Here is a 12,460-nt window from a genome sequence, read left to right as displayed (position 1 = left end):
TTTTGTTTTTTGGTTTTTTTTTTTGTGGTACGTGGGCCTCTCACTGCTGCGGTCTCTCCTTTTGCGGAGCACAGGCTCCGGATGTGCAGGCCCATCAGCCATGGCTCACGGGCCCAGCCGCTCCGCGGCACGTGGGATCCTCCCGGACCGGGGCACGAACCCATGTCCTCTGCATCTGCAGGCGGGCTCTCAACCACTGCGCCACTAGGGAAGCCCAGGCCTTTTTCTTTTATTTGACTTTTTAGCTCTGTACTTATTTTATCAAAGATAAAAATGTTATTTTATTTTATTTTCAAAATCTTTTTTTTTTTTTTCTGTGGTACGCGGGCCTCTCACTGTTGTGGCCTCTCGCGTTGCAGAGCATAGGCTCCGGATGCGCAGGCTCAGCAGCCATGGCTCACGGGCCTAGCCGCACCGTGGCATGTGGGCCACACCCTGCAGCATATGAGATCTTAGTTTCCCCAACCAGGGATCAAACCTGCACCCTCTGCAGTGGAAGCACGGAGTCTTAACCACTGGACTGCCAGGGAAGTCCCTCAAAGATAAAAATTTTAATGGAATTAAAAAAAAATTCCCTTCAATGATCAGAAAACAGGTGTGGCACTGCCTTGGCTCTCTCTCCTCCCAGTGATGTCAAGTGGATCCTCCTCTCATCCTGGTTGGGCCACATTTTTGTTGGGCACAGTGACCAAGATGGCACATCTCACCCACGCAGCCTGAATGACTAAGAGTGGGAAAGGACTCCCCCGCACATCCCTGTGGCTCTGACAGCCACATGGCAAAGGCCTTGTCCACAAAGAAGTCAAAGGGCTGAGGCTGACACAGCAGCAAGACAGTCACTCTTGGGAGGAACCCTAAGGCCAGAGGACAGTGCCAGGAGAGGAGAGGAAGGAAAGAGCCCAGGGTGTGGTTCTGTCAATTAATTACTTTGACCCTGCACGTCCCGCTGGGGCCCAGTGGTGAGCGAGCTGCAGCTGGAGGTGGGAGAGCTTCAGGTGGACAGATAGGACTTAGTGTTCGCTGGGCTTTCTGCTAAAGAACCCAGGGACCAGGACAAATTAACAACATCCATCCAGCCCTTCTCCCCCGCCCCCTGCCCCACCCCCACTGGAAGCAGACCACCTAAGGAAGACAGGACCAGGTGCTTGGGCAAAGCTCCCCTTCTGCTTCTCCAGTTTCTTCCCTCTAGAAGCCCAGCCCAGGAGTTCTACTGGGAAACACTGATTTTGTATGTGTGTGTGTTAAAATATACATAACATAAAGTTTACCATTTTAACCATTTTTAAGTGTGCAGTTCAATGGCATTAAGTACATTGATAGTGTTGTACAACTATCACACAGTCTATATCCAGAGCTTCCTCATTTCCCCAAATGAAGTTCTGTGTCCATTAAACACTAACTCCCATTCTCTGGTGACCATCATTCTACTTTTTCTCTATGAATTTGACTATTCTAGGAACCTCATATAAGTGGACTCATACAATATTTGTCCTTTTGTGACTGGCTTCTTTCATTTAGCATAATGTCCTCAATGTTCATCCATGTTGTAGCATATTGCAGAATTTCCTTCCTTTTTAATACTGAATGATATTCCATTGTATGTATATACCACTTTCAGTTTATCCATTCATCGGTCAACAGACCCTTGGGTTGCTTCCACCTTTTAGCTACTGTGAATAGTGCTGCTATGAACATGGATGTGCAAATCTCTGTTCCAGTTCCACTTTCACTTTTTTTGAGTATACACCAGAAATGGGATTGCTAGATGATATGGTAATTCTATGTTTAATTTTTTGAGGAATTGCCACACCATTTTCCATAGCAGGTACATCATTTTCCATTCCTACCAGCAATAACAAGAGTCCCGATTTCTCCACACCCATTCAATGCATGTTATTTCTTATTTCTCGCTCTCTCTCTCTCTCTCTCTCTCTCTCTCTCTCTTTTTTTTTTTTACTAATAGCCATTCTGGTGGGTGTGAGCACTGACTTTTTCACCTCTTCTCTCCTAGTCTTTCTCCATATGGCAGTGGTTTAGTTATAATGGAAAACTATGTGTTGAATTAGGCTGAACTGGCCAGAGATACCAAGGCTGCACTGGGAGATACTGAGCTAGCCTGTGACTGGTAGGCAGGACCAAGGGAGATGGGGTTTACCACCTTGCAGCCTCGTCCTGAAACAGACTTGAGGGATGGTTAATGGCACTGACATCAGAGCCAGAGCCTGGTTCGAGTCCTCACCCTGATTCTTCCCAGCCATGTGACCTTGAGCAAAACATTAGCCTCTCTAAATCACAGCTTCTTCCTCCAAACAAATGGAATAACACTGAAACCTCCCTTCTAGGGCAGTTCTGAGGATTAGGTGACAATGTCCAGAATATAGTAGGTACTCAATAAATGTTATCTATTTTTATTTACTCTTGCCAGGAAATTTTACAGCTTTTAGGCCCACCCTAATGGCACCAGGGCCTCTGCTATGGACTTAGGGATGGTGTCCCCCCACCCCAAATTCATATGTTGAATCCTAACCCCCAATGTGATGGTATTAGGAGGTGGGGCCTTTGGGCCTTTGGGAGGTGACTGGGTCATGAGGGTGGAGCCCTCATGAATGAAACTAGTGCCCTGATAAGAATAGAATCCAGAGAGATACCTCACCATGTGGTTAAAGTGAGAAGATAGCTATCTCTGAACCAGGAAGCATGTTCTCACCAGACCCTGGATCTGCTGGTGACTTGATCTTGGATTTCTCAGCCTCCAGAACTGTGAGAAATAAATTTCTGTTGTTTATAAGCCACCCAGTTTATAGTATTTTGTTATAGCAGCCCAAGCTAAGACAGCCTCCTTTCCACATTTGGTTTACAAATATTTATGGAATGCCTGCTGGGCACCAAGCACCATGCTAGGCACAGAGAATACAATGATAAACAAGAGCAGACAAGGCCCAGCTGTCATGGAGTTTATAATCTAGTGAAGGAAAAAGGCTTTAGTTAAATAATCACCTTATTTATAAATAAATTTATTATAAATAAATAAGTGAATGTATGGTTACAAAATAAGATAAGTGCTGTTGTGGCAGAGTCTAGTGGTCCCTCAATGCCCATTCTCTCCTCCTTTATGAGTAACAGAATCCTCCACTTCCAAGTGAATACACGCTTACCTAGAATAAACACTTTATTTACCATTCTTGCAACTAGAAGTTGTCATGTGGCTAAATTTTTCCCAATGGAAGATGTAAGCAGAAGTGGTATGCACAACTTCCAGGAAATGTCTTTAAAGGGAGGAGAATTGCCTGTTCCCCCTCTTTCTTCTTTCCACTTGAGGGAATGTGGACAAGATGGCTGGAGCTCCAGCTGCTTTTTTGGACCATGAGGTAACTTTGGGAATGAAAGTGGAACAATAAGATAAGCCTATGTCCCTGGCACCATAGACCCAGGACTTCAGAACACAAGAGAGAAATGAGCTTTGATTTTGTTTAAGTCACTGTTATTTGGAGTTTTCCTGTGATCTGCAGCTATAACAGGAAGATATGTAGTTCTGGAAACATATATAACAGGGAATCTGACCCATACTGGGGGGCTTCCTTGAGGAAGAGATGTTTGGATTGAGTTAGCCAAGAATAGAGTGGGATGGAAAAGGTTTTCAAGCAAAGGTAAAATCTCATGCAAAGGCCCTAAAGTGGAAAGGAACTTGGTATGTTGAAAAGAAGAGAAGGAAGGTCAGGGTGGCTGGGACAGAAAAAGCAAGGAGGGAAGTGGCACAAAATGAGGTCAGAAAGATGACCACCAAGTGCTTCATAAGCCTGTTAAGGCTTTTGGTCTTTATCCCAAGAGTAATAAGGAGCCATTGAAGGGGTTTCAGTGAGAGGTTATCAGATTAGATTTGCTCTCCCCATGGCTGGTAGTTCCATCCACTTGGAACATAGTTACCATCCCCGCAACCCCAGAATATCCTTGAGGCTGGAACCGAATATTGTTTACTTGTGGATAAGTTTAGGGTTTTTTGTTTTATTTTGTTTTGTTTTACTATTTTATTGTTGTGGGAAAATATATAACATAAAATTTGCCATTTTAACTATTTTTAGGTATGCAATTCACTAACTTTAATTACATTCACAAAGTTGTGCGACCATTACCACTATATAATTCCTTTTTTTTTTTTTTTTTGAGGATAACTTTTGTGCTTATTAATCATTTAACAACCAAGTGTTGGATTGCACTGCATCATTGCAGCAGTCATTGTGGGTGAATTCCTAGAAAGTCAGCTGTGGTCTGTGAGGAGGGGTTGACCAAGTCTGAGACAGCTGGGGCCAGCCTGAGGAATCTCACATCTAGGCCAGCAGGTTTGCCAATCTGTCAGCTGTCACCAGACAGGTCATCTGGTGTGTCTTTACTTACGAGGAAGAATTTATGCCCTGAACTAGGTAGAGTCCAGAGTTAACTGATGTTTGATCACTTCCAGGATTTTAGGAAAACATTCTGCTCTCATTGATCTACCAGAGAGTGCCAGAGATACAGAGAACCGATTTTGTCCGTGTTTATCAACCTGGGGCAAACAGTTCTCTCAATGTACACAGTAGGGTGTCCAGGACACATGAAGCCCTGGCACAGACAAGGGGCATCTGCCTGGAGCATCTACTTGACTTGATGGGAAATAATTTGTATGCTTTTATTATTTATTTATTTATTTTGGCTCCGCCAGGTCTTAGTTGCAGCACATGGGATTTCGTTGCAGTACACGGGGATCTTTAGTTGCGGCATGCGGGCTCATAGTTGCAGCATGCATGCGGGATCTAGTTCCCCAACCAGGGATAGAACCCTGGCTCCCTGCATTGGGAGCACGGAGTCTCACCCACTGGACCACCAGGGAAGTCCCTGTATGCTTTTATTTTTAAATAAATTTCATGTATTATGAGACAGAAAGTAACTTATGTTGAAGTTTAAGGGTAAAATGGGAAGCTCTGAAGAAACCATACTTGCTGCTTTGGGCCTTACTCTCCAATTTCCAGGAATGTTTGTCCCTTTCCCTGCTGACACTGGTATTCTGGTATAGCACAGTACTTATGAATAGACTCTAAAGCCAGACGGCCCAGAGTCAGACTCTTCTCTGATACTTCTTAGGTATGTCATCTTGGGGAAATTATGAGTCTCTGTTTCCTAATCCATAAAACAAGAAGAATGATTGTACCTAATTCACAGAGTTATTTATATGTTTAATACTTGTAAAATGCTTAGCACATACCAATGATTCATTTAAAGCATTATTATTGGTATTAATAGTAGTATCAGAGGGCTTCCCTGGTGCTCAGTGGTTGAGAGTCCGCCTGCCGATGCGGGGGACACGGGTTCGTGCCCCGGTCCGGGAAGATCCCACATGCCGCGGAGCGGCTGGGCCCGTGAGCCATGGCCGCTGAGCCTGTGCGTCCGGAGCCTGTGCTCCACAATGGGAGAGGCCACAACAGTGAGAGGCCCGCGTACCCCCCCCAAAAAAAAAAATAGCAGTATCAGTTGGAAATGTTTCAGACTTTGGCTTTTTTCAAAGTTTTAAAAATTAGATGGGAATTCCCTGGAGATCCAGTGGTTAGGACTCTGTGCTTCCGCTGCTAGGGGCCCAGGTTTGATCCCTGGCTGGGGACCTAAGATCCCTCAAGCCACGAGGTGCGGCCAAAAAAACACTTTTTTTAAACTTAGAGTACTAGCAGTACTCTCTGCTGATTGTAAAATATTCAAATATAGAAGCAAATATAGGAAATCATGAAATTTCCTGTTCCCCCTAAATTCCAGTGACTAGACCAGAGGTAAACACAGATAACTATTAGGTATATATTCCTCCTCTGAACATTTTTTAAAAATTATACAATCATTTATTGAGCACCAGCCATGTACTTTGTACCACTGTTACATTTTCAGCCTCATTCTTCTGTTGTGCTTTAGGGCATCTTGGCTGTGTTGCTGATGGTGCCTTTTTTTAAAAAAATTATTTATTTTGTTTATTATTAGTTGTTTCTTTTTGGCTGCGTTGGGACTTTGTTGCAGCTCAGGGGCTTCTCTCTAGTTGTGGCATGCAGGCTTAGTTGCTCCGAGGCATGTGGGATCTTAGTTCCCAGACCAGGGATCAAACCCGAGTCCCCTGCATTGGAAGGCAGATTCTTAACCACTGGACCACCAGGGAAGTCCCTGATGGTGCTTTCTCCCAGAAACTTGTGACAAGTGGCATCGCTGAGAATGAGTGGCAAAGACTGTCTCCAGACCCAAAGCTGTAAGCAGCGGCCACTCTGCCTACAATGCGGTCTAGGAAAGTCACCTTGACAAAGGATCTTTTATGGAGAACGTAATCTGATGAAACTTTGAGAGACTGGGGTGCTCCAGGAAAAAATGGTCTCCGTGTACTTCTTTGGTTCTGCTTGACTTCAGGCTTCTGTCTTCATTTCATGATTTCATACTTATGTGCAAAAGTAGGATGATTGAAGGTTGAAGGCTGACTGAAGCTGCTAGTTCATTTTTTAATTTATTTTTTATTGAAGTATAGCTGATTTACAATGTCTTAATTTCTGCTGTACAGCAAAGTGACTCAGTTATACACATACATACATTCTTTTTTATATTCTTTTCCATTATGGTTTATCCCAGGATATTGAATATAGTTCCTTGTGCTATAGTGTAAGGCTGCTAGTTCTTTAACTTCATTTCCCCTGTTCCATCCTCTCTCTCTACTTACTGAGAAGGCAAAGTAGACAGGGTCTCCAGACTCTCCTCACCAGTCACTTTCTCCAGGCAGTCTTCCTATGCCTTCCACCCAGGGTGAATCATGTGGCCTCCCACCTACTTGCATGGTATCCTCTAAACTTTGTGGTGACTCCAGTTGCACTGGATTATGATGCTGGTTTGTCTGTGTTCTTCACTAAATCACATCTTCTTGAGGACAGAAAATATTCCTGTTTCCTTTTTATACATGGGTCCTAGCATATGGTGCATAATATTTACTAAATGAAAATATATTGAATAGATGGTAGGAGTGGTCATTTGTTTACAAAGATGGCTGCAATAATTTTTCCCATCCCTATATGCAAGTCCCTTTGCAAAGTGACTTTGTACCTCCCATCAAGGAATGGGAATTATTCCTTCACTCTTTGAATCTGGGCTTGGTCATTGAGACATTAGAAAATACCATTGTAAGCAGAAACCTGCAAAGTGCTTGTGCAAAAGGGCTTACCCCCTTTTGGCTGTGGCTGTAACCCTGAGGCCAAAATGTGAACAAGCCTGAGTTGTCTCAATGGAGAGGCCATATGTAGGAGAACTGAAGACGCCCAGCCAGCAGCCTGCCTATGTCCCACTGGCCAACTGCCAGACATGTGAGTGAGGCCATCTTAGACCGTTCAGTCCCAGTTAAGACCCCAGATGACTACAAATAGATGAATGACTCCAGGCAAGGTCAGCAGAAGAACCAAGTATCAGAATGTTCATCACATAGAGTCCCTGTGAAAACATCCCTGGATGAAGCATTCCAGCAACAACAGCAAATACCTCTAGCAGCTTTGAGATACATTGGAAGTAAGGTGACTTAAAACTTAGGTTTGATGATAGTAATGTTTTCACAGATATATACATATGTCAAAGCTTATAAATTTTTATACTTTAAATATGTGCATCTTATCATGTCAATTATACCTCAATAAAACTGTCAAAAATTTGATAGAGAAAGTAAATATAAACTTGGATTTTACTAATTTAGGGACAGTGGTGTGCTGGAACTGGCTCACGCAGCTTGTGAGAGCTGATGGTTATATTTTCAGTGAGCCAGTTGTTAAATGCAGACATCATTAACAATTAATTTATATATACTTATTATTATATTATATTTTTTAAAAAGTAAAAACTGCTAAAACTCATTTTACTATTATCTATGTTTGTGAGGTTATTTACATCTATTTTATTTTATTTTTAAAATTAATTAATTAATTTATTTTGGGGGCTGTGTTGGGTCTTCGTTGCCACGTGCGGGCTTTCTTTAGTTGTGGAGAGCAGGGGCTACTCTTTGTTGCGGTGCATGGTCTTCTCATTGTGGTGGCTTCTCTTGTTGTGGAGCATGGGCTCTAGGCACACAGGCTCAGTAGTTGTGGCCCTTGGGGTCTAGAGCGCAGGCTCAGCAGTTGTGGTGCAAGGGCTTAGCTGCTCCGCGGCATGTGGGATCTTCCCGGCCCAGGGCTCGAACCCGTGTCCCCTGCATTGGCAGGCGGATTCTTAACCACTGCGCCACCAGGGAAGTTCCTACATCTATTTTATATGCATAGTAAAAATATTATATAATGATGTGCTGTTGCTCCTCTCTTGCCTACTCCATGTCCAGTGATGTCATGTTGGAAGCTTCGAATTGGCCATGATGGAAGTATTTATACCATGGAAATTGTAAAACACTACAAATAAGGGCCTTTCTTTCTCCACAGAGAACCAGTTGTTAAACATTTATCAGCACTGAGCTATTTAGGGATAACCCAAAGGAGAATAAAAATAGATGTATCTTTTAAATCAACAATAGAGAATTTATATATCAATATATATAGAACAGAGTTAAGTAAATAATTAGAGGAAAATGTGTAGCTTTGTAATAAGATAATAAATTTGGTTGCTTCAAGCCACGAAATTTGTGGTAATTTGTTATAGCAGCAATAGGAAACTAATACACAACAGAAGAGACAAAATTATTACTATTTATAGATGGTATAATCATCTGTATATAAACCCAGCAGAATCAAGTTCTTAGAGATAAACAGAATTTAGCAATAAGGCCAGATAGAAGATCAACATATGAAACTCAATAATAAGGACTTCTCTGGCGGTCCAGTGGTTAAGACTCTGCGCTCCCAATGCAGGGGCACAGATTTGATCCCTGGTTGGGGAACTAAGATCCCGCATGCCTCGTGGTGCAGCCAATAAATAAATAAATATTTTTAAAAAGACTCAATAATAATAGACAGATGACTGGATAAACAAAATGTGGTGCTTACATCCAATGGAATATTAATTAGCCTTTAAGAGGAGTGAAATTCTTTTTTTTTTTAATTTTATTGAAGTATAGTTGATTTACAATGTTGTGTTAATCTCTGCTGTACAGCAAAGTGACTCATTTATACATACTTATATTCTTTTTCGTATTCTTTTCCATTATGGTTTATCACAGGATATTGAATATAGTTCCCTGTGCTATACAGTAGGACCTTGTTGTTTATCCATTCTATATGTAATAGTTGGTATCTGCTAATCCCAAACTCCCAATCCATCCCTCCCCACCCACCCCCTTGGCAACCACAAATTTGTTCTTCTATGTCTGTGAGTCTGTTTCCTTACAGAGTTTCTAATGACCTTTTGTCTGCCTCACTCTTAGAAATAAATGGATAGATAAGGATCAGACATTTGATGGAGCTCAGGTGAAATAGAGACAATGCAGAGAAGATACTTTACAAAAAAACCAACTATGATTAATATTCCCAGAGTGCTTGGAGAGACATCGCATTTATGAAATAAGAACAGGATGATTTTTTTGTTTGTTTTGCGGTACGCAGGCCTCTCACCGCTGTGGCCTCTCCCATCGCGGAGCAAAGGCTCCGGACGCGCAGGCTCAGCGGCCATGGCCCGTGGGATCCTCCCGGACCGGGGCGCGAACCCGTGTCCCCTGCATCGGCAGGCGGACTCTCAACCACTGCGCCACCAGGGAAGCCCCAGGATGATTTTTTAAAGGAACATTTAGCAAGTAAGAAGTTTTTCTTTAAAAGTTTAAAAGATTTTCTTTAAAGCAAAAATATGTAAACAAAATGCATTGGAAGGTAAGGCTAAAGAAATCTAAAATGGAGAGAGAGGGTGGGGAGAGTGGAGAGGAGAGAGACAAGATTACTTATTTAGAGAGTCCAACAACTAAATAATAGTTTCAGGAAGTAAGAGAACAGAGAAATCTAATTGGGAGGAAATATTAAAGCACAAAATAATTTCCCAGAATTAAAGGATGAGTTTTCACATGGAAAGGACTGACCAATTACCTGGCATGATTATTGAGGAAAGACCCACACCCAAGCCAATCTTCATGAAACTTCAGAGCACTGGAGACAATGGAACTGTTAAGAGAAATAAAACAGGTCTCATACAAAGTGTCAGGAATCAGAACGATACTGAATATATCATCATAAATACTGGCAGCTAGAAGACAATGGAGAAATGTCTTCAAAATTCTGAGGAAAAGTTTATTTCCAACCTAAAAGTCTAGTCAAACCATAATTCAAATGTGAAATGTTAATAAATACATATTTGAACATGCGTGGTCTCCAAAAATGTATCTCCCATGCAAGTAAATTTCTCAGGAAGCTCCAGGAGGATATCCCCACGACAATGAGGATACCATGGGCCCATGTAACAGGGGCTCCAACATAAAGTAGAGACCAAGGATGTACATGTAAGGAAGTCCAGTTTTTCAGTGGATGCTAGGAGTCACTAATATATTTTGGAGCAGGAGGATGGAAAGCTTCAGAGGCAATATCACCAAGACAGCTGTGTTTGACTGTGCTGAGAGCAGTTTTAGACTCTCTGTAAACTGCTCTCTGAGAGCAGTTTTAGAGCTGCTGCAGACTTTGAGCATGTGATAGGTACGTAGAAAACCAACCAGCAGAACAAAGCAAGGTCATTTTAATGTCAGGGAAAACAGAAAGTTGTTGTTAAAGAAAGGATATTTAAACATGGCATATTACTATATGACTCAGCTGTAAACGATGTTACACGGTTGTAACAAGTTAAGGACTTGAGTATCAATTTTTTTAAATTGTAAAACTATATTGGGAGGATGAGGAAGGATGTGTTTATGTGTCTACATCTGCTGTAAAATAGAGCAAAATCCTATTTCTATGGTAAAAAGTCAGTAGATAATATATAAAATAGGGACATTTTAAAATGACAGAGTAAATATCTTAATATCCAGAGGAAAGAGCTAAGAGGGTGCAAGTGGTGGCTTGTGGGGAGTGGGGCTTGAGGTCAGAGAAGGATAGAGCAAGGGATTGCTGAACCTTATTATAAACCTTATAGTTTTATTTTATTTTAGAATTTATGCACTTATATTACTTTAAAAAGTCAATTCTCCTTAAAATCTATCCATAAATTAAATGCAATTCCAGCCAAAATGCCATCAGGATTTTTTGAGAAACTGCACAAACTTACTCTTTTTAGAATAACTAAATTTATTTTGGAAACAGAGCAACAGAGGGGACTAGCTCAATCAGATTTTACGCTATAATATAAAGCCATAGGCATAAAACCAGAATGGTGATACTGTGGGAATAGATACATGAACCAGAGGAACAGAATAGAGCTCAGAAATAGACCCACAAACCTATGGGAATTTGATATAAGGTGAAACTGACACCACAAGTCAATATGGAAAGGCCGATTTATTCCATTAATGATGTCAGGGAAACTGTCTCACTATTTGGAGAAAAATAAAGTATGATTCCTATCACCTACACTAATCTGCACTCCAGGGGAATTAAATACCTATACGTGAAAGATGAAAAACCACAGGGAAAAAAAAAAAGGGAAGGAAATGAACTAGAAACATGGGCAAATGCTGTCAATAGGTAATTCACAGAAGCGGAAATGCAGATGACTCAGAAGCGTAAGAAGAGATGTTCAAACTCACTGGTATCAATGAAATGCAAATTAAAGCAATGAGATATCATTTGGTATCTACAGAGGGACAAAATGAGAGTTAGAAAATCTCAGGTGATTAGGAGAATCAGAGAAAGGAAAATCCGTTTGTCATTCTGGGAGTGCAAACTGGTACAGATGTCCTGGAAAGAAATCTGGCAGAACTGGGGACCTCAAGGATGCAAAGACTCAACAGCCTGCAATCCCAACCTGGGGCATGTACTCCAGAGAGCTTTCAGGTCCATAAAGAACCATGTACAAGGGGGCTTCCCTGGTGGCGCAGTGGTGGAGAGTCCACCTGCCGATGCAGGGGACACAGGTTCGTGCCCCGGTCCAGGAAGATCCCACATGCCGCGGAGCGGCTGGGCCCGTGAGCGATGGCTGCTGAGCCTGCATGTCCGGAGCCTGTGCTCTGCAACGGGAGAGGCCACGGCAGTGAAAGGCCCGTGTACCGCAAAAAAAAAAAAAAAAGACCCACCTGGACCAAATCTGCCCCGATCATCTTACCTCAAAAGTCAGGAAAAAGAGGAGTCTGGATGGTCCTAACAGGAGTACCCAAAAAAAAAAAAAAAAAAAAAAGAACCATGTACAAGGATATTCACTTCACCTCTGTTGTGCAAATGAGTTGGGAACATCCGTGGTGCCATCACTCGTGGAACATTTGGGTGCATCCTGTGTAAAATTCTTCAGTAGGAGGATCTATGAGCTAGATGTACGTGCAGCAGCATGTGTTGAGTACAGAAACAAAGGAAACCAAAAAAGATCCTTAGACCAATACAATTAT

Source organism: Lipotes vexillifer, unplaced genomic scaffold (assembly GCF_000442215.2).
Source record: "Lipotes vexillifer unplaced genomic scaffold, Lipotes_vexillifer_v1.1 scaffold680, whole genome shotgun sequence".
Lineage (NCBI taxonomy): Eukaryota > Metazoa > Chordata > Mammalia > Artiodactyla > Lipotidae > Lipotes > Lipotes vexillifer.
The sequence above is the reverse complement of the archived record's forward strand: the minus strand, read 5'-3'. Positions refer to the sequence as shown.